At 44.0% G+C, this 25,310-nt stretch overlaps 2 long non-coding RNA genes across 9 annotated transcripts; both read left to right on the top strand.

Moving 5' to 3' along the window:
• Nucleotides 1-1,317: 1,317 nt before the first annotated feature.
• On the top strand, nucleotides 1,318-4,481 carry LOC135179021 (uncharacterized). 8 transcript variants are annotated; one of them, XR_010303861.1, is made up of 5 exons: nucleotides 1,354-1,392; nucleotides 1,559-1,650; nucleotides 2,121-2,165; nucleotides 2,635-2,702; nucleotides 3,945-4,481. It is a non-coding gene; the product is annotated as an uncharacterized LOC135179021 (long non-coding RNA). The 8 variants fall into 8 exon arrangements; XR_010303858.1 differs by lacking the exon at nucleotides 2,121-2,165; XR_010303862.1 differs by lacking the exon at nucleotides 2,121-2,165 and having other exon boundaries at nucleotides 2,631-2,702.
• Nucleotides 4,482-24,087: 19,606 nt separating this feature from the next.
• On the top strand, nucleotides 24,088-25,090 carry LOC135179020 (uncharacterized). The gene is made up of 2 exons (XR_010303856.1): nucleotides 24,088-24,224; nucleotides 24,739-25,090. It is a non-coding gene; the product is annotated as an uncharacterized LOC135179020 (long non-coding RNA).
• Nucleotides 25,091-25,310: the final 220 nt, after the last annotated feature.

Below are 25,310 nucleotides of genomic sequence, written 5' to 3'. Positions count from 1 at the left end.
GACTCTCTCAGTGAAGAACTTTCTCCTCACCTCCAGCCTAAATTTCCCCTGGTGTAGCTTGAGGCTGTGTCCTCTTGTTCTGGTGCTGGCCACCTGAGAGAAGAGAGCAACCTCCTCCTGGCCACAACCACCCCTCAGGTAGTTGTAGACAGCAATGAGGTCACCCCTGAGCCTCCTCTTCTCCAGGCTAAACAATCCCAGCTCCCTCAGCCTCTCCTCGTAGGGCTGTGCTCAAGGTCTCTCACCAGCCTCATTGTCCTTCTCTGGACATGCTCAAACATCTCAATGTCCCTCCTAAACTGGAGGGCCCAGAACTGAACCCAGTACTCAAGGTGAGGTCTAACCAGTGCAGAGTACAGGGTCAGAATGACCTCCCTGCTCCTGCTGACCACACCATTCCTGATGCAGGCCAGGATGCCACTGGCTCTCTTGGCCACCTTTTAACAGCCTGCAATCTAATTTTTCCCATTCAAATATTCCAATTAGCCTCAAACCAGCGCACCTGCCCTAGGTGATTGTTTTAGCAGGAGGGTTGCACTTAATCTCCTGAGGTGCCTTCAACTCCTACCATTCTGTGATTCAGTGATTAACTGTTTTCCTACTAGTCTAAAGACATTCCTTAGCAAGCAAATGTTTAAAAATTACCGGCAAAAATAGCTGGAAATTTGAGAAGTTGAATTGAATGAAGGTATGGAAGGGATTGATACTGAGTATTGGAGGCTTTACCTGAGATCTTTTGTGCATCTGAACTTTCTAGGTGAATGGAATTTGTAAGTTGTTAATTTCTTGAAAGGTAGAATTTAAAATGCAGAAGTAACAGTATTTAAAGCCTACTAACACTTTGCAGGAGGCAGTTCATATCATAGAATCATAGAATCAACCAGGTTGGAAGAGATCTCCAAGATCATCCAGTCCAACCTATCACCCAGCCCTGTCCCATCAACTAGACCATGGCACTAAGTGCCTCATCCAGGCTTTATTTGAACACCTCCTCTTTTAACACAGAGGATATTTTGTCAGTCACTGCATTGCCCCCTTCAGCAGATAAACTAAATGATGTGCTTTAGCCAGCATTATTTGTTCAAATACATATCTTCATTGTGCTATTTGATCTGGGCATAATGTAATCACCTTTGATTACACATATTGCTATCATCTGTTATGCTTGTAATTAATTAATCACCATTTAACTAATTTCCTATTGTAACACATCAGGTGTGCTGCCACCAGGTGATGCCGTTTGCTATTAGCTGGCTATTGGAGTCTCCTCCCACCCCAGGTGTGGCCACTTTGCCCTCCCTGCCCACTCCCCTTTATATTCTGCCCCAGCAAAGCTAGAAACTCCAAGTTAGGCCCATTGTGGGCTAAGGGATCCTCCGCCTGGCTTCCCTGGTGAGTCTCCATGGTGTGCACTGGGTGAATTGGTGGAGGATTTCAAAGGCCGGGGGGCCTGGTGGCCCCCCGGCTCGCTAGGGTTAGGCTCAAAAACCATTGCAACGTTCAACATCATCCACGGGTGCTGGGTATGTGTCCTTGCTGGAGCTGATTTCTTTTGTAGGGTATTTTAGCTGTTTGAGGCTCTTGCCTCGGGCTCTCAGCTGACTGCAAAAGTGGTGGTGGAGAAGAATTGCTCTTATGGCAGAATGAGAGGTAAGCAGGTAAGGGCACTGGGAAGCAAGAATTGCATTAGGAAGGTGAGATGTGGTGGAGAATCAGGTTGTTAGGGAATGGAAGGGACCCTGAAAGATCATTTAGTTAGAGTTAGCATCAGTGGCCACTGTAATAGTATGCATGGGTGCTGGATGTGTGTCCTTGTTGGAGCTGAGCTTTTCTGGTTGATATTTTTTCTGTTTGATTGTCTTGCCCCAGGCTCTGGGGCAGGGATTAAAATGGTGCTGGTAGAGCAGAGCTGTTTAAGCAGAGTGAAAGGGGAGAGCAGAGGCTGCTTAGGGGAGGTAAGGGTTTGTGGGGGAGCAGGAGGTGCTATGGACAGGTGAAGAGTGGGGGTAATGATGAAGTCTGCATCATTCATTGGTTTGTTGAGAGAGATAGAAGGCTAAAATGTAAAAAATTTGTCCCACTCTGGTCTGCAATGCTGCTCCCTTTTGCTTCACCTTCAGTCTGCTCTAATATCTCTCCACTAATCTTGGCTGACACCTAATAATGTAAGCTTTGCTGGCTGTTTCTGTTTGTCTGTCTGGAAAAGCAGGGGGAGGAAAAGAGAGGTAGCTCCGAGCTCCTTCTGAGCAGTTTCCTTTCTCTGGGAGGGAGTTTGGATTTCTGTATTATTTCTAATTTGTATGTAATTGTAAATACTTGTAAATGTTGTATCACAGTATCACCAAGGTTGGAAGAGACCTCATAGATCATCAAGTCCAACCCTTTACCACAGAGCTCAAGGCTACACCATGGCACCAAGTGCCACGTCCACGTATATATATGCTTGCAATTTTTGCTTTGCTGTAACTACAGCTTCATCTTGCTTCCAAAGAAGCTTCATCTTCCTTCCAAGCTGTTTGAGATAGTGTGGTAAATTTCAGGGGTGGGGGTGTGGTAGTAATTCCTAACCTATCACAGCATAAAATATACTGATTTTTTTTTCTCTCTCTCTTGTTTTTTCATGACATGAGTCAGCTGCAAAAAAGCCACAACCTGATGACAGAGCTATGTAGGAAAAGTACCTATGGATTTTTTTTCCTAGGGTATGTACAAATGCTAAAAGAATCTAGAAGGCTTTTATGATGAACATCTAAAGAAGCACCTAGCGGCTTTGTTCTCTCATTCTCTAGCACTGTGCATGAGGAGCCAGTAACCCCCAAATTTCAATTTAAGGTAGTTAAAAAAAGATTTTTCAAGTAGATCCATACTCTTTATTGACTTCTGTCTTAAGAAAGTACAATCAAAGTATGATATTTCTAAGTTGTAAGTAAAACCTATATGCTGAAGGCACCCTAAAAACTCTTCCTCCAGAAACACTCTGTTTGTCCAGCAAGACTGTAACTACTAGAAAAGGGTAGGCACTGCAAGCATCCATTATTAGGAAATATGTGCACAATTGCAGTGTGGGAGAGGTGCATGATAAGCTCCAACTGCAAAAACAGTTTGGAAGGAAAAGAAAATGTTTTCTGGGCAATTCACAGCATCACAGTATCATCAGGGTTGGAAGAGACCTCACAGATCATCAAGTCCAACCCTTTACCACAGAGCTCAAGGCTACACCATGGCACCAAGTGCCACGTCCAATCCTGCCTTGAACAGCTCCAGGGACGGCGACTCCACCACCTCCCCGGGCAGCCCATTCCAGTGTCCAATGACTCTCTCAGGGAAGAACTTTCTCCTCACCTCGAGCCTAAATTTCCCCTGGCGCAGCCTGAGGCTGTGTCCTCTTGTTCTGGTGCTGGCCACCTGAGAGAAGAGAGCAACCTCCTCCTGGCCACAACCACCCCTCAGGTAGTTGTAGACAACAATAAGGTCACCCCTGAGCCTCCTCTTCTCCAGGCTAACCAATCCCAGCTCCCTCAGCCTCTCCTCGTAGGGCTGTGCTCAAGGCCTCTCACCAGCCTCGTCACCCTTCTCTGGACACGCTCAAGCATCTCAATGTCCCTCCTAAACTGGGGGGCCCAGAACTGAACACAGTACTCAAGGTGTGGTCTAACCAGTGCAGAGTACAGGGGCAGAATGACCTCCCTGCTCCTGCTGACCACACCATTCCTGATGCACTGGAGAATCTTGCAGAGAATGAAAATAGTTCTTGAAGTACATCAAATTCTCAAGCTTTGTCTTTTGTGAGGACATCCTGCAGGCTGAGATATTCCTCCTCAAATGATTATGAAGATGTATAGGGTGGTTGGGTTTTGTTTTTAGCGTTGGGTTTTTTGTTTGTTTGGGGTTTTGTTAATCAAATTTTCTAGTTTAAATGCTTTCATTTTGCACAACTTTCATAGGTTCCACTGACTCAAGCCTGCAAACAAGCAGCAAGAAACATGTGTTGACAAGGTGTAGGCATAAGTCCCTCTGTGTAACCCAGAGAACAAGGTGCTGTCTGCAAAGTCCTCACTGCTCTCCTGGGTCTGGCAGGGACTGGCCATCATGAAGTGGCTTGTTGGATGCATTTGTTTCAGCTTCTAAGGATCAATATTTAGTGTGAGAGAATCTTTTGCTTCTGAATGTTTCTTTTTTAAACCCCTGACCTTGTCAATATTAAGCACAGTTTACTATGTGTTGTTTCCTTTTCCCAGTTTGGGAATCCTTCTAATAATGGTTCCTCTTCTTGTTGGGAGAGCAGGAGAAGCCATGCCTGGTAAAAAGGGCCTTTTTTCCATCCTCCTCTCTGGGTTCTTTGCTGACCTAGCTGTACTTTGGCCTTGTTGAAGCATGGGCCTTCTGATCTTGATGTAAAGAACACTTTATTTGACATTTATGAGCTTGCCTGCTGTTGATTGTGCCCTTGTTTACAGATAAAAGCTGGTCCTATAGCCTTTGCTTTGCCTCGTCCTCAGCTTCTTTTCCACTTGCACTTCAGTCATGCTATGTTACTGCTTCTGTTACAAACTCCTACAACAGGAGGAAAGTTCCCATGGCACTCATTTCATTGCCCTCATTATCTGTGACTGGTGTTTCAGGTGTGGCTTGGTCAGGCAATCATAAGCAGGAACAAATCACCTTGTCACCCCAGACATGGGAAAGCCAATATGGGATGGAGAATGTCATCTCTTTTTATAGAATCAGACAGGGTTGGAAGGGACCATGTCAAGGTCCAGAGAACAGAAATTAGCAACATCTCTGTCCAGAGGAGCAAGATCTGTTCTTAGGGCTTTCTGTGTTGTGAAATTAAGGTGCAAATGAGTCCATATATCGCCACAAAACTATTTATTAAAGGATAAAGTTGGACAAAACAGGGGGAGAGAGAGATATAAAAAGAACTGACGGAGAAGAAGCAGGGAAGGAAACGAGCTGTGATCGTATTACCCTCAGTCTCAGATGGGGAGGAGAGAGACGAGTACACCAGTGTGTGGCCCAAGGATGATCTGCTGTGGAGTTTGTCAGGGGTTCGTCTGGTGGAGGTGCACACTTTGGCAGGCATTCTTCCTGCCTTTTATACAGTTTTTTGCTCAGTGTCCAGGTGCAGCTCCCCAGGAAATCTTCCTGTGTATCCTCATGCATTCACAGGGGTCCAGTGCCGCCGGAGGAGGGCTTCTGCCCCCTCCCTGGCTGTACCTGTCCATACCCCGAATACACATAAACCTTTCCTCTTCGGGGTAGCTGAGATAAGATGTATGCATCCTGGGCATTCAGGCTGAGGTGCAGGAGTTTCCAAGGCATTTTGCATTCCTGAGCTTTCAGCCGAGCACTGAGTCTGAGTCCCCGAAGGTAACAAAGGCAATCTTTATCGTTGTTGGTAAGGGAGAGACCATGCAATCTTTATCGTTGTTGATGAGCAAGAGAGAGGATTTAGCCAGGGGTCCTCAAACTCTTTAAACAGGGGCCGGTTCACTGTCCCTCAGACACTGTTTGGGGCTGGACTATAGTTTGGTTCCAGCCCAGTCCCAGAGGGTGCTTGGGAGGTGGGCGAGCGGATTAAGTGGCCGGAAGCAGCTGCTTGGTTCCCCCCCAAGCCCCGCCGGGAGGGGTCTGCAAATACCGGCAGGGCAGATTGAGGAGCCTGGGGAGGCTGTATCCATCCCACCGGCCGTAGTTTGAGGGCCCCTGATTTAGACTCTCACAGACCACAATGACCATCTAATTCCACCCCCCTGCCATGGACAGGGGCACCTCACACTAGATCAGGCTGTCTAGAGCCTCAGGCTATCACACTGATAATTAGCACGCTGATAATTAGCAAAAAACGAGGAGAAAAAAGCTCAGAAATGTACATGATAGTACTGCAGGAGCTGCCCCTCCCTGCCTTTGTCCTTCTGTCCTGCTGATAGCACAACACCCAGAGCCTGTGGCACCCTGGGTTACAACAGTCTCTCCTAAGGAGTCTGTGCAGTATCCCCCATCCTGGAGTGTAGTAGAATTGAGAGCATGTTTGGTTTTCTTTTGATTTGGCTGTATGGGAGGACAGCAAACAAATCATAGAATCATAGAATCAACCAGGTTGGAAGAGACCTCCAAGATCATCCAGGCCAACCTAGCACCCAACCCTAACCAATCAACTAGACCATGGCACTAAGTGCCTCATCCAGGCTTTTCTTGAAGACCCCCAGGGACGGTACCTCCACCACCTCCCTGGGCAGCCCATTCCAATGGGAAATCGCTCTCTCTGTGAAGAACTTCTTCCTAATATCCAGCCTATACCTACCCTGGCACAACTTGAGACTGTGCATCAGCACAGGGCCCTCTGAGGAGTAGTTTCTCCCTCATCAGCATGAGTTTAGGGCAAGAGCACTGGAATCTTGTTCCGTGCTTCTTTATGCCAGGTGTTACATGTGCGAACTAGTTCCCAGTGAGTAGAAAACCCTAACAGTGGTGAAAAAAGCAGCAGCAGGAAAAAGCTGCAGTTATCTTGCATCACCACTATATGCCACTAGAGACTAATCACTCCAGTGTGTCTCAGAGATGAGACACTGTTACAGCCCATGTACAAGAAACCCTTAGCTAATATTAATCCATAATCCTATTGCCTTTAGATGTTCTCAGTGCTATTAATCTCACCGTTTTCAAGACAGCAGTTTAAAAACAGATTGTCTGCAAACCACAATGCCATTAACCTCTCTGTGGGGGTATTTTTAAGCACAAGAGTCAAAATAATAATGCATTTATATTTTTTTTATCTCTCTTCTTAAGAGTATTCCACATGCAATTTAAAACGTGTCAGAAAAGCACCATCCATGGAACGGAATATTGTCAGAATCTATTTATGCTTAAGATAAAATAAACATGAATAATTGAAAATTAGTTATCACAGAAGGTCAGAGGCTGGATGTGACCTCAAAAGATCATCCAGTCCAACCCCCCCTGCCAGAGCAGGATCACCTATACCAGATCACAGAAGAACGCATCCAGGCAAGTCTTGTGTGTCTCCAGAGAGGTAGACTCCACACCCACCCTGGGCAGCCTGTTCCAGTGTTCTGTCACCTTCACAGTGAAAAAATTCCCCCTCATGTTTCCATGGAGCTTCCTATGCCTCAGCTTCCACTCATTGTCCTGGTCCTCATCTTGATCTCATCCACTGAGAGGCTTTTATAAGTCCTCTGTTGGACTAACACAAAATTATTGTCAAATTTATATCCCTGCATCAAAAGGAATATGTAACAGACACTACAGAATGATTATTTACTTCATATCTTGAAACAGTTTTCTAGAGTTAGTTTACATCTTAATGAACTTTTTTGCCACAAATTCACTAGTGGTAGCTCAAAGTCTTTGCGACACAAACTGCCAGGCCTACTGGAAATGAACTTCACACTGGCAGAACACTAAGAACTTCTGAAGCATTTGTGTATAAATGGTTAAGAAGCCTTGTAAGTGATTGAGTAAACATTTGCATGCTTTCTGAATCATAGCCTGAATAAGGTGTCCATTTCGATTGCTTTCTACAGCAATGACTGCAGAAGTATTTAAGCACCTGCTCGTTTCTGTCTCTTTACACTTCTGTTTTCCTCACGAAGATATGGCCAAGGTAAGGACTCCCAATGAGGGCCTATAAAAAATATTAGCCTGGAGAAGAGGAGGCTCAGGGGTGACCTGATTGCTGTCTACAACTACCTGAGGGGTGGTTGTGGCCAGGAGGACGTTGCTCTCTTCTCTCAGGTGGCCAGCACCAGAACAAGAGGACACAGCCTCAAGCTGCGCCATGGGAAATTTAGGCTGGAGGTGAGGAGAAAGTTCTTCACTGAGAGAGTCATTGGACACTGGAATGGGCTGCCCGGGGAGGAGGTGGAGTCGCCATCCCTGGAGCTGTTCAAGGCAGGACTGGACGTGGCACTTGGTGCCATGGTCTAGCCTTGAGCTCTGTGGTAAAGGGTTGGACTTGATGATCTATGAGGTCTCTTCCAACCTTGATGATACTGTGATATTACTTTGCCAAAATAATTTGTAGCATCTCTTACAGAGTTGTAGGGAATGTCTCCTCCATCTCAAGGGCAAAGGCCAAGTAACCTGGAATTGTAGTCTCATGAAAAGCTGGGTTGCTTGAATTCACAACTCTTGTGCAGGCCACATCGTCCCCTGCCCCCAGGACATGACACACCATCTGGGACCGCATCGTTTCCATTCCCCGGGCAGCAAGGCAGATGGGTGGTGCAAAGCATAGAGCATTGTCTTATACTGCTAGGGTGCTTGCTCATCATTCATAGATTCATAGAAAGGACCTCAAGAATCATCTAGTCCAACCTTTCAGGGGAAGACTGTAATTTAAATGAGATGGCCCAGCACTCTGTCAAGCTGGGCCTTGAAACTAATGCAGGGGAATCCAGCACCTCCCTTGTGAGTTTTCCCCAGTGTTTAATAGCTTGAATGATGAAAAAATATTTTCTGCCCTCCAGTTCAAATCTCCCCAGTGACAGCTTGTCCCCATTACCACTGTCTTTACCATGTGACTCTGTAAAAAGGGAATGTCCCCCCTCATGAGAGCTGCCCTTCATGTTCTTGTACATGGCTATGAGGTTGTGCTAGTTTGAGCCTAGCTGGGGTATTTTGGTGAGAAGGATTAGATTACAGGCTGTGAAAAGGAAACAGTGGTGATGCCTACTTCACTCATAGGCTTGCTGAGATGTATAAGAACATAAACATAGAGCACTTGTTTGTTCTCTGCCTTTGGGGTTGCACTTCTCTCTAACCTAACCTGCCATCTGTGTGACTAATCCATCTGCTTCCTAACCCCCCTGGCCAACCCTCTAAACTTACCTTGAGTGTAAGGCAAAGTCTGGGGTAAGGTAGAGGGGTGGGGAGAAGGTGGAAGGGTGATTGAGAGCCCCTCCTGGGGACTCTGGTTTCTGGGAGGGGTGTTCTGTTTCTGTATTACTTTTTAACTTGTATATTTCTGTCTGTAGCTGTATATATTGTAATATCTGGATAGGTCTGGGGGATAGGTTGGACTGTATGATCTTGGAGGTCTCTTCCAACCTGGTTGATTCTATGATCCTATGATCTGCTTGTATATTGTGCTAAGCTGTAAATATAGCTTCATTCATTCAATTTCCAGAGCGACTGAGTCTAGTCTGAGTGATTTTCTTAAGTGGGGGGGGGGGGCAAGTAACACCCAAACCATCACAGAGGTCTTTCCTAAACCTCTTCTGAAAGCTGAACAAACCCAATTCTCTCATCCTTCCTTCATGTGGCAGATCTTTCTGTCCTCTGCTCATTCCTGTGGCACTTCTCTGGGTGCTTTCCAGCCTGTCCACATCCTTCCTGTATAGTGGGAGCCAAAACTGTGCACACTACTCAAGGTGAGGCCTGACCAGCACTGAGTGGGAAAATGCCATTTTTATTTCTGCATGTGATAGCCTTATTAATGTAACTCAGCATCCTGTTGCCTTTCTTTGCCACTGCAGCACACTGTTCACTCATGTAGAGCCTTTGGTTCACCAAGATCGCCAGGTCCCTCTCTATAGTGCTGCTCTCAAGGCAGGTGGATCCAAATCTGAGTTGCATTCCTTGGTTATGTGTTTCTAGGTGCAAGACCCTACACTTAGCCTCATTAAACTTCATACAATTCTTTCTTGCCCACTCAACCAGCCTTTCAAGATCTTCCTGGAGGGTGGCTCTCCCTTCTGGAGTGTCTGTCGTCTTTGTGAAGTGCTAACAATAAGATAACAAGAGAGCAAGCCAGAGCTGTCTTTCCTTTTCCTTTGCAAAGCAGCTGTGTGACAGTAAATTAACTATTGTATTAAAGAGGCAAAATGGGTGGAAAAAAATAATGTAAGGAAATGAAACCTCCTCCCTCAAAAGTGTATTCTTAGAAGGTTGAGAAGTGCACTTTGTCACTGAAGTAACATCATTGAATTGTTTCAGTGCTGGAGATGTTTTCAGCTGAATCTAAAAGACCTGCTGATAGAGCTTGCTGCTTCTGCCATAATGCAAGAGCAGTTGCTTGCAGATGGTACAGATTAACATTTTCTTTTTTCCAAGAACCCTTCCTTGGCTTCTGGGGTTTCTCTAGGCAATGTGACCCATGTTTGCTACCAGCAAACTGCATCCAATCTAGATATTTAGATCTAGATGTAACTCAAATCATCTATTGAGTTGTGTCTGTTTAGCAATCGGTAACTTTTTGTGTGCCAGCAATGTGCTCTTGTGGCCAGGAAGGCTGATGCCATTCTGGGGTGTATTAGAAGGGCTGTGGCTAGTAGGTCGAGAAAGGTTCTCTTGCACCGCTAATCTGCCCTGGTGAGACTGCATCTGGAATACTGTGTCCAGTTCTGGGCCCCTCTAATTCAAGAGGGACATAGAACTGCTTGGGAGTCCAATACAGAGGTACAAAGATGATTAAGGGAATAGAACATCTCTCTTATGAGGAGAGACTGAGGGAGCTGGAGCTCTGCTCTTGGAGGAGACTGAGTGGTGATCTCATGAATGGTTTTAAGTATGTAAAAGGTGAGTGCCAAGAGGATGGAGCCAGGCTTTGCTCAGTGATGTCCAAGGACAGGACAAGGTGCAGTGGGTGGAAATTGAGCCATAGGAAGCTTCATGTAAACATGAGGAGGATTTTTTTTTTTCCCTGTGAGGATGACAGAACACTGGGACAGGTTGCCCAGGGAGGTTGGGGAGTCTTCCTCTCTGGAGATACCCAAGACTCACCTGGATGCATTCCTGTGTGATCTGGTATAGGACATCCTGCTTTGTCAGGGGGATTGGACTGGATGACTTTTGAAGTCCCTTCCAGCCCCTGACATTCTATGATTCTGTGGTTCTGTGTGTTTGACATTGTATTTTACACTTCTGTACAGTGCCTATTGCTGAATGTAGTCTCACTCTGGAAGGGGTCACTTCAATATCCTCAATGAATGAATCCTTTCCACAAGAGTTGGCCTCTTAAAATAATTGTTGAGAGAAGCAGAAGTGTAATCATTAGTTCAGTAATGGCTCTAGTGAAGGGAAAACCTAAAATAAGTCATATTGGCTCTCTGAAACATTAGAATAGGCAAATTAGGCATTTTACTTTAAAAACATAAGTCTATAGTGGGATTAAAAGAGTGTGGTGCTGGGTGTGAGAGGAAAATAACCATCAGTTGTGAAATATCTTTGGATTGTTCAGTAACATTACCATTCACAGCCACGGAATACATTATATTTTATTGTAAATTTCATTCCTTAGAGAAGTATAAATCTTCAAAGCATGTCAATACTTGGCAAAGTAGGTAGTCCCCGGAGGCAAAAAATGTTGAAGACCATCTATCAAGTATAAGAAGTTGATAGCAATTAACATCAGAGCTGTTTATGTATACACATAAATTGCAGAGGTAGGTTTAAACTGGCCAGTAACAATCTTGACTGGGTGGAAATTTCAATTACAAAAGACTGCACGAAGCAACATCTGAATTTTAAGAACTTCCCTTGTAGCATACACTTTTTTTTTTTTCCCCCTCAGGGACATTATTTTCTATGAATTTTTATTACATTAAGGGAAATTGGTTTATTTCTTTCTTTTTCACGTTCAGACATTCTTTATAAAACCCAAACCCACCAAACAATGGGTAAAACCAAGATAGTTTGGATAAAACATTGCTTGTATTAGATGAGCACTAAACCAGATTATATTTCAATGCTCACTTTTCCCCCAAAGGGATACAGAGAAGGATGAGAATTACTGTAATCATTAATGCTGAATGCTTTTATAAGGGAATGTACTTACAATATTTTTTATTACTGTGTGCTTAACTAGAATTATTCAGTCTGTCTCCTTAATGTGTGAGGTTCTATGGAAATGGACAGTTGTGACAAGCCTGCATAATACTGGTTTTCAATACTGTTAACAACATCCAGAACTTCAACAGAATGAAAGTCCAGAAAAAGAGGATTGAGGGGTCCCTCTCTTCAGAATGGGAAAGGGTTAACCTCCTTAATCCAGCATCTGGGCACCTAGGTGCTGGTTGGAAAGGACTGTGTCGGTCTTGTTCCAGGCAGACTATCTGATCTGGACTGTGCTAGCTTGAAGCAGGCTAGAATGTTTTGGTGAGAAAAACTAGATCATAGACTGTGAAAAGGAAAACAATGGTGATGTCTACTTTCCCTCAGAGTCTTGCTGAAGAAGAATGTAAACGTTAGATAACACTCTCACCATTTTGTCTGCACTCTCTGGCTGGGCTCTGGCTGAGCTGCATCTCCCTAACCTCACCTGCCTCTCACCTTTGCTTCTTAACCTCTTGGCTGAACCTCTATTCTTCCTTAGGACTGGGGTAAGGTTGAGAGGGGCAGGGGGAAGGTGCAGGGGTGGTTGAGAGCCCCGCCTGGGGACTCAAGTTTCTGGGAGTTGTGTTTCTGTATTACTTTTACCTTGTATATTTCTGTCTATAACTGTATATACTGTAAATAGCTGCTTGTATATTGTGCTAGCTGTAAATAAATAGCTTCATTTATATTCCCAGAGCTGGCTGAGACTAGTCTGGGTATTACTAAAGTGTGTGTGTGTGGGGGGGGGGGGGGGGGGGGGCAGGTAACACCCAAACCACCTCATGGGCTTACACTTGCCCTGTGTCCAGCAGAGTAGGTCTGTCACTTGCTGTCCTGCAAATTGTTTAGTCCATGTCCAAATAAGCACTCTTTGGAATGGATGTGCATAGTTCCTTCTTTTGGTCTAGTGAATAGTCTTGGATCATTGTGTTTGGGTTAGACCTTTAAGAGATGCAAAGAGTGGAGATGTAGCACTGGATGATGAGTGGGCTGAAAGGATGTGCTGGACTGTAGGTGGGCCCTGCCACTCCTGACTTTAGGGTTCTGTGAATAGGCACCCTACAGCACCACATCATATGGCAAATAGAGTCAGAGAGGCCCTTTCTTTAAAAAGGGGTAGGTATGAAGAGGACACCAGTTAAAAATGTGAGAGTCCTGCAGAAGGTGGAAGTGGAGGTGTGCTCTGCCCACAGTGAGTCTTGCTGCTGCAGTAGGCAATGAAAAAGTGGCCTTCAAGCCAGTGCCACAGACACAGACATGGAGAACCTTGCTTGTAGAAGAAGCAGTGCCAGGCTTCTGAGTGGAAGGGAGAGTCTGTGGCTGGGGACCATTAAAAGGAATGACTCCAAAACTGTGCTTGAAAGTGGAATAAAGCTACAAAAAGTGATCTTTAGTGCAGTTAAACTGAGCAGAATGTACAATGTTTAGTTGAAAGTAATGATACCTGCACTCCTTCAGACTGCATTTTCATATTTATATGGATGCAAATGTAGATGAAAATGCTGTTGAACTCTCACCCCCCAGTCTTCCAGGTTACAATGATAGAAAAGGAGAGGGAAAGAGTGCCTAGGTCAGCAGAGAAGAGGAAAGGCTCTCTCTTTCTAGTGTTGAATTTCTTCTACTGTAAGAGAACCTCTTTTCTCTCTTGTTCCGATGTGGGAAAGACTTCTCAGGGAATGAATTCTCAAAATGGTATCTAACTGAAAGATTTTGGTGTTCCAGACCAATATCCACCACTGGGGGGACTGAATGAATCCTTCCACACACGTGGGTTAATTCTGGTATTAGACCAGGAAGAAACACCCATGTCAGGAGCATCTTCCCAGGTTCCTTACTTTCAGAGGGAGATCAGTCCACCAATTTTTTTTCCCATGTCTCCTCCACAAAGGTGAAAGAGAAGAGGGCTTTGTTAAGTGCTTCCAGATTTCTAGAGGAAAAGAGAGGCCAAATTTCCTCCTGGAGTCACAGAGCTCCTGCTGTGTGCGTGTGCTATGATGAAACCATGATGAAAGTGAGATGGTTAGGTACCATTTCATTGCAGACTACTGCTATAACTTGGAGCTCTCCCCTCTTTTGGTGGTGAAGACCTTGGGTGAGGGAGCCATCTTCATTCTTTGGCTTCCAAGGACTAGGATACTGATGGGTCCTTTAAGTGACACAAGGGGTAAAGGGAAGCTGTAGAAATTAACACCACTATTCTGGTGTTTTTAAACTTAGGCTTTGTCTTACAGTCTCTCTAGCAAGAATCTGTGAGAATTTCACAAAATCAGACACGATCCAATCAATAGAGAAAACAGCATCTGAACCACAATGCAGGCATTTATTGTCTCCTTGTGCATTAAATTACCCAATTAATGTTTCCTGTTGCCTTAGTCTGTTCTAATAAGGCTTGACTGTCTCTTATCAGCTCCTAATCTTTTAAATGATGAGCAAGAACTGCAGCTGGGTTTACAAGAGCCTTTGGGGCACAATACCAAACTTTCAGAGTGCTGAAGATCCATCCTTGGAATTAAGCTTATTAGGGGTTCCCGTTCATTACCATTTATTTCACACAAATACCTACTAAAAAGATCAGCTCAGCTTTATTATTTATTGCTTATGGAGTACTATTAAAATAGATTCACTGGAATCTTTGTGTCTAACACATTCCTCAAAATTTAAGCTGTTTCTTGCAGAAAACTGTCATTTCAGATACCACTGCTCCTTGAAGTCCACTGAGTTTGCCTGCTTAGTGAGCTTATTTTTTCTGAAAGGGTGATCTGTAGTTTAAGATGTTTTGGGGTAAGAAAAATGTCTCCAGATTAGCTGAAAGTGTTTTTATGGGCTGTGCACAGCAATTAACTAACTAGAGTAAGAATGCTGGGAAAGAGATGTAAGTAATGAGTAACTAGCAAAGATAAATGATTTTTAATAGACAGTGGTAGTGTCCCCAGAATGAGAAATACTTTCCTGTTGTATGATACAAAAATAAAGAAATCTATTTTGCTAAAAGAGCCTTCTTATGAGCTGGGAGAGGCTAGTGAAGGGGGGCAGGAATAGATTCATTTAGATAAAATGCTATTAAATTGCCTGTATACTGTCCTGTCAGACAACTATTGACCCCATCCCATGGGAGAAATTGATTTCTGTGCAGAGAGCTATGTGCTTTCTGCAGTGTATTGCTTCAGTGCTGCCGCTCTGGTAATCACACACTGCTGCCTCCTTTCCTTCCTCTCTCTCTCTGTTTGTTGTACAGAGATTGATTGAGAGATGTGAGGGATTTAGATTGCCATATTTGTTGTTATTTGACCTTTTCAATTATATTCTGCTAAAAATGTAAATACTTCATTTGTAGTGATGTGCATCTGAATTTGCTTAGGTAGTGTGAGTGAGGCTTTGAAGAGGAAGCGTTTACCTTTGTTCTCTTGCAGATCTATTAGAACTGACTTAGTTAAGTGAATTGAAACACAGCTGAGGATGCTCTCTGCTTCCATAAAGCCCTCTAGGCTAGATCTCAACATGGCATGATCTAAAGATGGGAAGAATGATCCACAGTAGTAATGCCAGAGTCACATAAGTGCTGGAAAGAGAAATGATATGTGATTAAGGATGCTTACTGTGGTTTGGACTGGTTTTTCTTCTTTTAGCCATAAATACCTTTTGTCAGCTTTCACTAATGACAGCCACTTTTTTAACAAGACAAAACCATGAGAGGTCAAGCAATGCCAACATTAAAACTGAAAGCCTATCTTAAATCTTCTCTTTCTGTAGAGAGAGAGGAAACAAGGCATCTAATTGGCATGAACTGGTCACATGTTGTTTCTCAGACAACACAGCTTCAGTTTACAAAACTACTTGGCAAGTTATGTATTTCCTTCACTTTTCCTGCTATTTCCTGTTACTCTTAGATTAGTTTCATTGTTTTGTCTCACTTCTGCATCGTCAGTGTTAAAGCAGCTGGTTTAAGGTCTGCTCATGGGAACCTAGGTCCTTGCTGTTCTCTGGGAGTGAGAGCTGGCATTTGCACAGGGCTGGTAACTTTGAATGAGAAGAAAGCCAGGATGACCTTCTTGCTCTACCTTATGCCTGTGCTAAGGGCACAGAAAGGAATAAAGTTCTGCTGGTAGGTAATAACTATATTAGGCACAGGCTGATGCACTGGGATGAAAGTGTAGGATATCTTAATTAGAAATTAAAATTAAGAGCCATATATTAGCCCAGACTTAAAGACCAGCAAACTGCTGAGTCCATCTTGGCACATACTTGCTGGGGCTATGCAAATGTCTTTAGTTTCAAGGCTCTTACTTCTATTATGCAGAATCACTGATTTGTAGATATCAATACAGACAGGATGCAACTTCTCCTTTGCTTTTACTTGCCTACATCCTTTAATATGCAGTAAAGAGGCTTAAATGCTGCTCAAAATCACATTGCCTTGCACTGACCTGATGCTCTCTCTGTCCTGTATAAAGAGATAGCAGAATTGTGATGAAGCCACCACAAGCAAGGAATGTTAAGTGGCTTAGAAAAATTTAACTGTACTTGTTGGCACATAATCAGTTTTCTCTACCCATGCTCCAGTGCTGTTTGACAAAGCTGACACAGCCCTGTTCAGAGGTGACACAAGATCACAAGGCAGAGCCCAAGACAGTGAAGTGTTCCGGCAGCTCTCACAGAGGGTAAGCTAAGGTGAGAGAGGAAGGTTACCAATGGTATCCTGGGATGCATTTAGAAGAGCATGTCCAGCAGATCAAGGGAGGTTCTTCTCCCACTCTACTCTGCCCTGGTGAGACCTCACTTGGAATATTGCATCCAGTTCTGTGCTCCCCAGAACTGGAGCACTGTCATATGAGGAAAGGCTGGGAGACCTGGGGCTTTCTAGTCTGGAAAAGAGAAGACTGAGAGGAGATCTAATAAATGTATATAAATATATGAGAGCTGGGTGTCAAGAAGGAAGGGACAACCTCTTCTCACTTGTGCCCTGTGATAGGACAAGGGGCAACGAACGTAAATGATAGCACAGGAAGTTCCATCTCAACATGAGAAAGAACTTATTTACTGTAAGGGTCACAGAGCACTGGAACAGGCTCCCCGTGGAGGTTGTGGAGTCTCCTTGTCTAGAGACTTTCAAGACCCACCTGCATCTCTGTGCAACGTGGGTTATGTGGTCCTGTTCTTGAAGGGGGGTTGGGCTCAGTGATCTCCAGAGGTCCCTTCCAAGTGTGTGGCTCTGTGATCTTGTTACAGTATCCTGCTGATGTTCTGCAGCAGTTGCAAGACTGCTGCCATAAAAGGGAACAAGAATGACTAGAGAGCACATTTGAAAATGAGAGGGAAAGGGGATTTCTTAATTGGAGGCTATTTTGGTGAGAACAGTGGAAAAGGTAGACCTGTTATAAGCAGAGACAAGCACAACAGAAGAACCAGATAGAAACTTCACAAAAGTAAACCCAGTATCCTCCCCATCCCTTTCCTCCTCAGGAGTTGGTGACATTAGTTTCCAGATCCCATTGTTCATGTCCAATCAAACTTTTTCCCTGTGCATAATGGTGAAAATCACTATTGCAGAGAGGTGGGTGAGGTATGGAAAGGTGCTAGAGGAGAACAGAGACAGGCTGGATGAAAGGCTGAAAATCACATCTAAAATGCCATCTCAGAGAGCATGCCACACGTTATTCAGTCTGATTTGCAGACTCTTGCATCTGGTTGTTAAGCATCAGAACAGGGTGCTCAGGGAAATGGTGGAGTTACCATCCCTGGAGGTGTTTAAAAATGGGACATGGTTTAGTGGGCACCGTGCTGTTGAGTTGGTGGTTGGAGTTGATGATCTTAGAGGTCTTTTTCAACCTTCATGATTCTAGGATTATATGGCTGCTGTCTGTGACATCTGATTTCTTACTACATAATAACTTAATTGTTTTCTCTTTTTCATTTCACCTGGTCATAGTGATCTTCATTCCTTGTTTATATTTCTTACAGAATATAATAGTAAGATTACAAATAGATATTTGTTGCAGTGGTAACATCTCAGCAGTAGATAGGCAGTGTGCAGGCAATGGGTAGGGAAGCTTTCCCACACATGTGAGCTTGCAAACAACCACTCAAATCAAATTAAAGGTGTCTGACCTTAAAAGAAGCCCCACATATGATTATGTTGCTGCATTTCTCTTGCAGTGAAGAGAATCACAGAATATATCTGGTTGGAAGAGACTTCAAAGATCATCCAGTCCAACCTTTGACATGGTACTGAAGGGTCAATGCTAAACCATGTCCCTGTGTGCCAGGTCCACACACCACTTGAACACCCCTAGGGATGGTGACTCCACCACCACCCTATGTTTGTTAACCCTTTCAGTGAAGAAATGTTTCCTAATACCCAGCATGAACTTTGTCTGGTGCAGCTTGTAAGCATTTATCTAGTCCTGTCACTTGTCATCAAGGAGAAGAGGCTGCTTCCTCTTCACTCCACCCTCCCTTCAGGTAGTTGTAGAGACTGATGAGTTCTCCCCTCAGCCTCATCTTCTCAAGACACTCCTTGTAGGCCTTGTGCTCCAGGCCCCCCATGAGCCTCATCACCCTTCTCTGAACATGCTCCAGCACTTCAATTACCTTCCTATAGGGAGGGACCCAGAACTGAACACAATACTTGATGTGTGACCTCACCAATGCTGAGTACAGGGGGATGATCACCTCCCTCTTGCTGCTGGCCATGCTGTTTCTAACACAAGCCAGGATGCCATTGACTTTCTTAAGTATCATAGTATCATCAGGGTTGGAAGAGACCTCACAGATCATCAAGTCCAACCCTTTACCACAGAGCTCAAGGCTAGACCATGGCACCAAGTGCCACGTCCAACCTTGCCTTGAACTGCCCCAGGGACGGCGACTCCACCACCTCCCCGGGCAGCCCATTCCAGTGTCCAATGACTCTCTCAGTGAAGAACTTTCTCCTCACCTCGAGCCTAAATTTCCCCTGGCACAGCCTGAGGCAGTGTCCTCTTGTTCTGGTGCTGGCCACCTGAGAGAAGAGAGCAACCTCCTCCTGGCCACAACCACCCCTCAGGTAGTTGTAGACAGCAATAAGGTCACCCCTGAGCCTCCTCTTCTCCAGGCTAAATGATCCCAGCTCCCTCAGCCTCTCCTCATAGGGCTGTGCTCAAGGCCTCTCACCAGCCTCATCGCCCTTCTCTGGACACGCTCAAGCATCTCAACGTCCCTTCTAAACTGGGGGCCCCAGAACTGAACCCAGTACTCAAGGTGTGGTCTAACCAGTGCAGAGTACAGGGGCAGAATGACCTCCCTGCTCCTGCTGACCACACCATTCCTGATGCAGGCCAGGATGCCACTGGCTCTCTTGGCCACTGCTGACTCATACTCAGTTGGCTATCGACCAGTACCACCAAAAAAACCAGTTTGGGATCCTTAGCTAGGGAAGGTAACACATAAATATAAGCTACTAATAGTGTGTGAAGAGAACCTAGACCCTGAAATCTGTCTTTGTAGCAAAAGCACGCTGAGAGAGGAAACATCCATTGATGTGGTGTTGATGAGACAGAGCATGGTTTGCAAATAGTGTGTGACCTCAGGAGTGGCACTGGGAGGCACTGTGCTCTGCAAAGGATGTTTCTAGTCCCATCTTCACCACTTTTAGATCTAAGTGCCAATTCAGGAAAGCATATTTAGTGGCGAATCTCTAAAGTGGAAAACTCTGACATACCTCACTATTAAGTAAGTATTTAATGACCCGTTAGAGTAAGTGCAACTTTGTAGCATAGAAAATTCTAGTTCAACATATGGAAAAAAAATCTCAGCTGCAAGAGTGGAGAGACATTTGAAAGGGTCTCCTAGAGAAGCTGTGACATCTGACTCCTGGAGACTTTTCAGAAGAGAACCCTGAGCAAACAAGTCTAACATTAAAGTTAACCCTGCTTCCAGCAGAGGGTTGGGCTAGAGAAGGTTAGACTGGAGAACTGTCCCCGTTCTCCTCACACCAAGATCTGTTTGAAACTAAATCTTTCTATGATTTTATGACTTCAGCTCCTGATTAGACTTAAGGATTTACCCAAGATGGCACCTTGCCAAGAGAGCATCTCCATCCCATGAAATGGAGGCTTGTTTTTTGTTTGCCTTTCAACACTGTGCATAGCACAGCAAGTGAAGATACTTTTCTTCTCCTTTTCATCAGCTGCTTCTCCATGCTAGTGCTCTTTCTCTCCTTCACTAAATTTAATATTACTATATCCAACAGAATAGTTAAATTTAAATTTGCTGTAACTGGAGGCAAACCCTACCCCTGCACTCTACCCTGGTCAGACCACATCTGGAATACCACATTCAGTTTCAGGCTCCCCAGTTCAAGAGGGGCAGTGATCTGCTGGAGGGAGTCCATTGGAGAGCTATGAGGATGACTGGGGGACTTGGACATCTCTCCTATAAAGAAAGACTGAGAGAACTGGGGCAGCTTAGTCTTGAGAAGGCTGAGAGGGAATTTGATCAATGTCTGAGAGGATCTGAGTGGTAGGTATCAAGATGAAAGTAACAGTCTGGTCTTGGTGGTGTCCAGTGATAGGACAAGGAACAGTGAGTATAAGTTAGAACATAGGAGGTTCCACTTCAGCATGAGGAGAAATTTCTGTATGGTGTTGGTGATGGTTCACTATAACCAGGTGCCCAGAAAGGCTGTGGAGTCTTTCTCCAGAGACTTTAAAACCTGCCTGAATGCAGAATTTGTGGCCTGCCCTAGGTGATCCTGCTTTGGCAGGGGATTAGGGCTGGATTTGATGATCTCTAGAGATCCCTTCCAACCCCTAACTTTCTGTGATTCAGGAAGGAGTGTAGGCAGAAAGGAGAACCTATCTGAGAGCATGAGATGCACAGGTACAAACATATCTCCCAGCTATCAATAGATGCAGCTGAGATGGGGATGTTCAAGCTGGGTGATATTTACTGATGAAGAAAAATACTGACTTCCACATCACAAACCCAGCACCTCTTAGCTTCCAGCTTGAAGGTGTGAGATTGTCTCACTCCAACTTGGGGTGGGGGAAAGGTGTGGAGAAACTGCACTGTGTGGTTTTGCTAGAAATACAGAGGGAGGGGAGGATAAGAGAGAGAGGCTGAGGAGCCAGGAAGACAGGAAGAAGATGGCAGTGTGGGAGATGTGTGTGTGCATTTGTATACAGAATAGAAAATGTTAAACTTATTTGGGGCTACATCATAAGAATACCAATGAAGAAAAGGAACCAGGGAGCAGCAGTAAGACCTATACCAGAGGAGATATGCTCTTCTCTTTATCTATTCTCATGTATTATAAGAAGTTTACAGGAGTAGTTTTGGTCCAATTTGACAAAGCTTTCAATAAATAAACAGGGATGTAGAATAAAATTAATGTGAAAGGGGGCTTAGAAACAGTAGAGGAATATAAAAACCATTTGTGCCTCTGAGGTATGAAATTTCTTGAGACTTGTTATTTGCTTATGCCTGTTTTTGAATTAAGTAGAATCTAATTTGATAGCCCTTCAGAAGTACATCCAAAGGGAACTGCTGGAAGCCCCTTAGTCAAACTTTCCCACGCTTCTCTCTCACAACAGAGTGATTTTTGCACTGGGACCAACTTTTTGTAACCTAAACAAAGCAGACTGCCTGTAATTGGAGAATTCTGTGTTGCTAAGCCCATGACTTTTGTAAGATACTCTTGCAATTGAAAGTGCCTTAGCTTCTCTTTATCAGCTCATGTTCTTATGTGTCTGTCCTTCAGAGGATGTTTAATCAAGGAAGAAACTGTCCCCCATCTCCATCCCTGCTAATTTAATGCAAGAATCCATTATTTCAGAGGGAACTTTATTTCTCCATGTGAAAAGGTTTTGCCTTCTGTATCAGTGATAAGGAAAGCAAAGAAGGGGAGAAGTTGTCAAATGACAAAGGATGAACTGCTTGCAGATCTGCTTTTCTTCAGAGATTACTTCAGACCTTTTCTTCTATTCAGTGTCTTCCTCCTTTTCCTCCCATTGCTAAAGACAAATTAAAACAAACAAAAAACACATGAGAACAACTTAAAACAAAGCTGCAGTACAGGGAAACATATGGAATATCTGAGCATTGGTTACAGACATTCACAGGTCGGAGACCGAAGGTCTGTGTTACACTTTGAAGGACACTTTAAACTAAGACCTTCAATCCTGTCTTCAATTCTCTTCCCAACCCCACAGGATTCTACCACTGCAATTAGCATCCTTACTGATGCATTCAAGTGTAGACTAGGCTTCCTCATACCACAGTTTGATTTATCTAGATGTGGGCTGCATTAACTTGGAAGGGTGATGAGGACAATTGGTGTTGTTCTCTGCTTTGAGGTAGTAAGTTCAGCAGATCTCTACTTTTGACCCAGTGAATTTTCTTTGGGGTAAAGAACAACAGAAGTGGACTAATGACTTCTATCTGTCTGTCTGTCAACTCCATTCTCAGGTGTCATTGCTTCTTTGCACTCAATCTGTTTGGTAGTTTCAGATGCAAAGATCTTGGTTTGGTGCTTAATTTGTGTTTGGGGGGGAAAAAAGTAAATAAAATTTCCACTGTAGTGCTGACAAAAGCATAACCTAAAATTGCACTGGCCATTTTCTGTCATAGTGTTTCAGATTTCTGTCTCTGCTGTATACCCATATTGCTGCACCTCTGTGGCATAGTTATTTTCACCAATTCCCAGCAAGGATAAAGCAACAAACAGGAGAAATGCTGTTTCAAATACCATGCAGCCACTTCTCTTAATTACATTCCTTCATCTAGCAAATGTATATGTGAGCTGAAACACTGCTGACAATACTGAGAAGCCATCTATTAACTCTCCTTTATCAGGAGGACACTCACAGATGGATTGGACAGTGGAAGTTGTACCGCCCCTGGGAGTTCCACCTCCGTGAGATCTGGCCTCTTGGGACATCATACTGGCAGCCTGGGATCCACCAGAGATCCCACTGCTAGTAAAGCCAGTTGAATGGGTTGAGCCTCTGGCACCTAGAACAGTTACAAGGGAGATGTTACTGACTGGAAGCAACCTTATGAGGTAATTATATGCTGCCATGTTTAAAAAAAAAATCAAGGCATGTTGGTCTCAGGTTCCCTTAAGAAGATCACAGGACAAAGTCCCATCCCAGGGGATGGAGCTGGTCAGCCCCAGAAACTGTAATTTTATTATTCAATCCCACAATCCTGCTGTCACTTTATAAGTGAGCAGCAAAGTCACAGAGAATCACAGAAACATCCAGACTGCCAATTACCTCACCTGTTGCATGAGGTACTGCTTTTTAGCTGCCACCTTCAAGAAGGAATGTCTGCAGTGTTCTGTGGATGTTCCCAGGGCACAAGGAAAATCTACAACCCTTCAACAGACTGTTTATAATAAATTGAGGTCTCCAAAATATTTTCTACCATTTATCTCTACTGAAATCACATTTTTTTCTGAGGAGCTGCCTGAGGACTGTGGAATAAACTCTTACAGGAACTAAGAATAGCTGCAGACATTCTCTAGGTGGCAGGTATGTTTCTTTCCCTTCACTTCCTTTTACTTCCTTTTCCCTGGCCTAAACCTCTACATAACAGATTCCTGTAAAATTCAAGCACAGCAAGCTGTGGTATCCAGCAGCAAATCTACATGGATATCTCCATCAGTATAAATAAGCCCCAAGCAAAGCATTCCATTGCAAACATTTCTTCTCCTGGCAGAGGAGTAAAGCATTAGTGATGACAAATGTTAGTGATAATGCTTAAAGTATTCCTGAAGGATGCTCAAATATTTTGGTGATTAGCTTATCACAACAACTTCTGTAAAGTGATACTGAACAATACTCGTGCCCTGCTGCAAAATCAGCCACTCTTTTGAGCACGTTTCTTCTGGGGGGAGGAGGAAGGGTTACAGTCTGTATGAAAAGGTTAAGAAGATGTGTTTGAAGAGTGAGAGATTTTACTGAGCACCTGCGGAAATGAAATCAGGCCCTTTTAGCTCTCAATCAGGCCAAGAATGTGTGGCAAGCTCTCCTGCTGCAGGGAGCCAAAGCTCACACCTGTCTTGGCAATGTTACAGAGATAGCATTTTTCTCTTGGATAAAAGCTCTTTTGGAGTATCTCCTGTAGGCACAGCTAAGGTTTCCTTGCGTCATGCAGATTTCTCTTCACCAAAATAGGGGTTTTCATAAAACTCCATAGTTGATATCGACATTCCGAGAATAAAACTAAGGATTGTCAAACATTTACTTTGCTTCTCTCTCTTCTAATGAACCTCAGCACATGGAAGAGTACAAGTCTTCAGCCTTTTAGTTTAGAAACTGCAACTTCATGGTCTCTATAGGGCATCACCGTTGAAGATTTTGCTTATGGGCCTGCTGAGTACTCAGTGTCACCTTTATCTGTAGCACATGGTAAGATTGTACAGCTGAATCTGCTGTAATGTATGATTAGATTATGTCATTGGTATCTCCTGTGTACCAAGATTTATCCTGCCAATGCAGCAGGATGCCTAAGATCAGCTCTTCTTACTTTTCACTCTCTGGATCTTCCTTCTCTTCTTTCATATTCTGCCTCTCTGCTGCTGTCATCCCTTAATTCTTTCATACTGAATATTCAATAAGTGGTGTATTCAGGAACTTAAAAATTACAAAGTCCCTCACAGGAGTCACATGTAAAATCTCTCTGAATCTCTCTAAATGACCCTTATGCCACTTACTCCCTCACTGTCTAGAGAGACTCATGATATGAATAATATTAGTAGCACTGTAAATCAGCTTTAAAAATGAAGACTTTGATATGGGAAAAGTGGGATAGAAAATATATAATGCAGCAACATAGGTAACCATTAACTGTATAAAGCATCATAAGTCAGGTATAAACAAAGCAAGGTGATTTAAGCATGAAAAAATATAGGAACTCTCCCAGGGAAAGAAGAATACCGTACTCAAAGATGAGAACATCAATAACTTTGGCCAAGAATGTCACCCATCACTGGTGCCAGATAAGCGAAATGGATCAAGAGGTAAAAAGGACAAGCCAGAATGACCCCAAAAGATGACCATCAGGTGGCAATGAGCATGTGTGAAGAGTGAGGACATTATGGAAATCAGCTCCAAGAACTGATTGTAATAACCCCACCTATTCATAGAACTATGGGTGTTAATCCTCTCCATGTAGTGCATATGTATGGTTTTGAGGCATAAGTAGCTACCTGAACAGGTGCAAGGTGTGCAGTTTTGGTGTACCCAGTACCGTAATAAATGTACCTTCTCCACAATACTTTGAGTTCTATGAGGTTATCTTTGCATGAGTCAACTTCCTCTCAATCAAGCTTATAGTATTTTGTACTGTGAAAAAATGCCCTAAATCTGTACCCTGGCTAGCTCACCTGACCAGCCATCCATTTAATAATGGCTGGTAGTGTCAGGTTCAAGTCCATCCTTCAGTAGACTTCTGTCTGCATACTACAAAATGAGTAGACCAGCAGTTGATGACTA

This window comes from Pogoniulus pusillus, chromosome 10 (assembly GCF_015220805.1).
Source record: "Pogoniulus pusillus isolate bPogPus1 chromosome 10, bPogPus1.pri, whole genome shotgun sequence".
Classification (NCBI taxonomy): domain Eukaryota; kingdom Metazoa; phylum Chordata; class Aves; order Piciformes; family Lybiidae; genus Pogoniulus; species Pogoniulus pusillus.
Note: the sequence above shows the minus strand (reverse complement) of the source record. Positions and strands in the feature narration are given on the sequence as shown.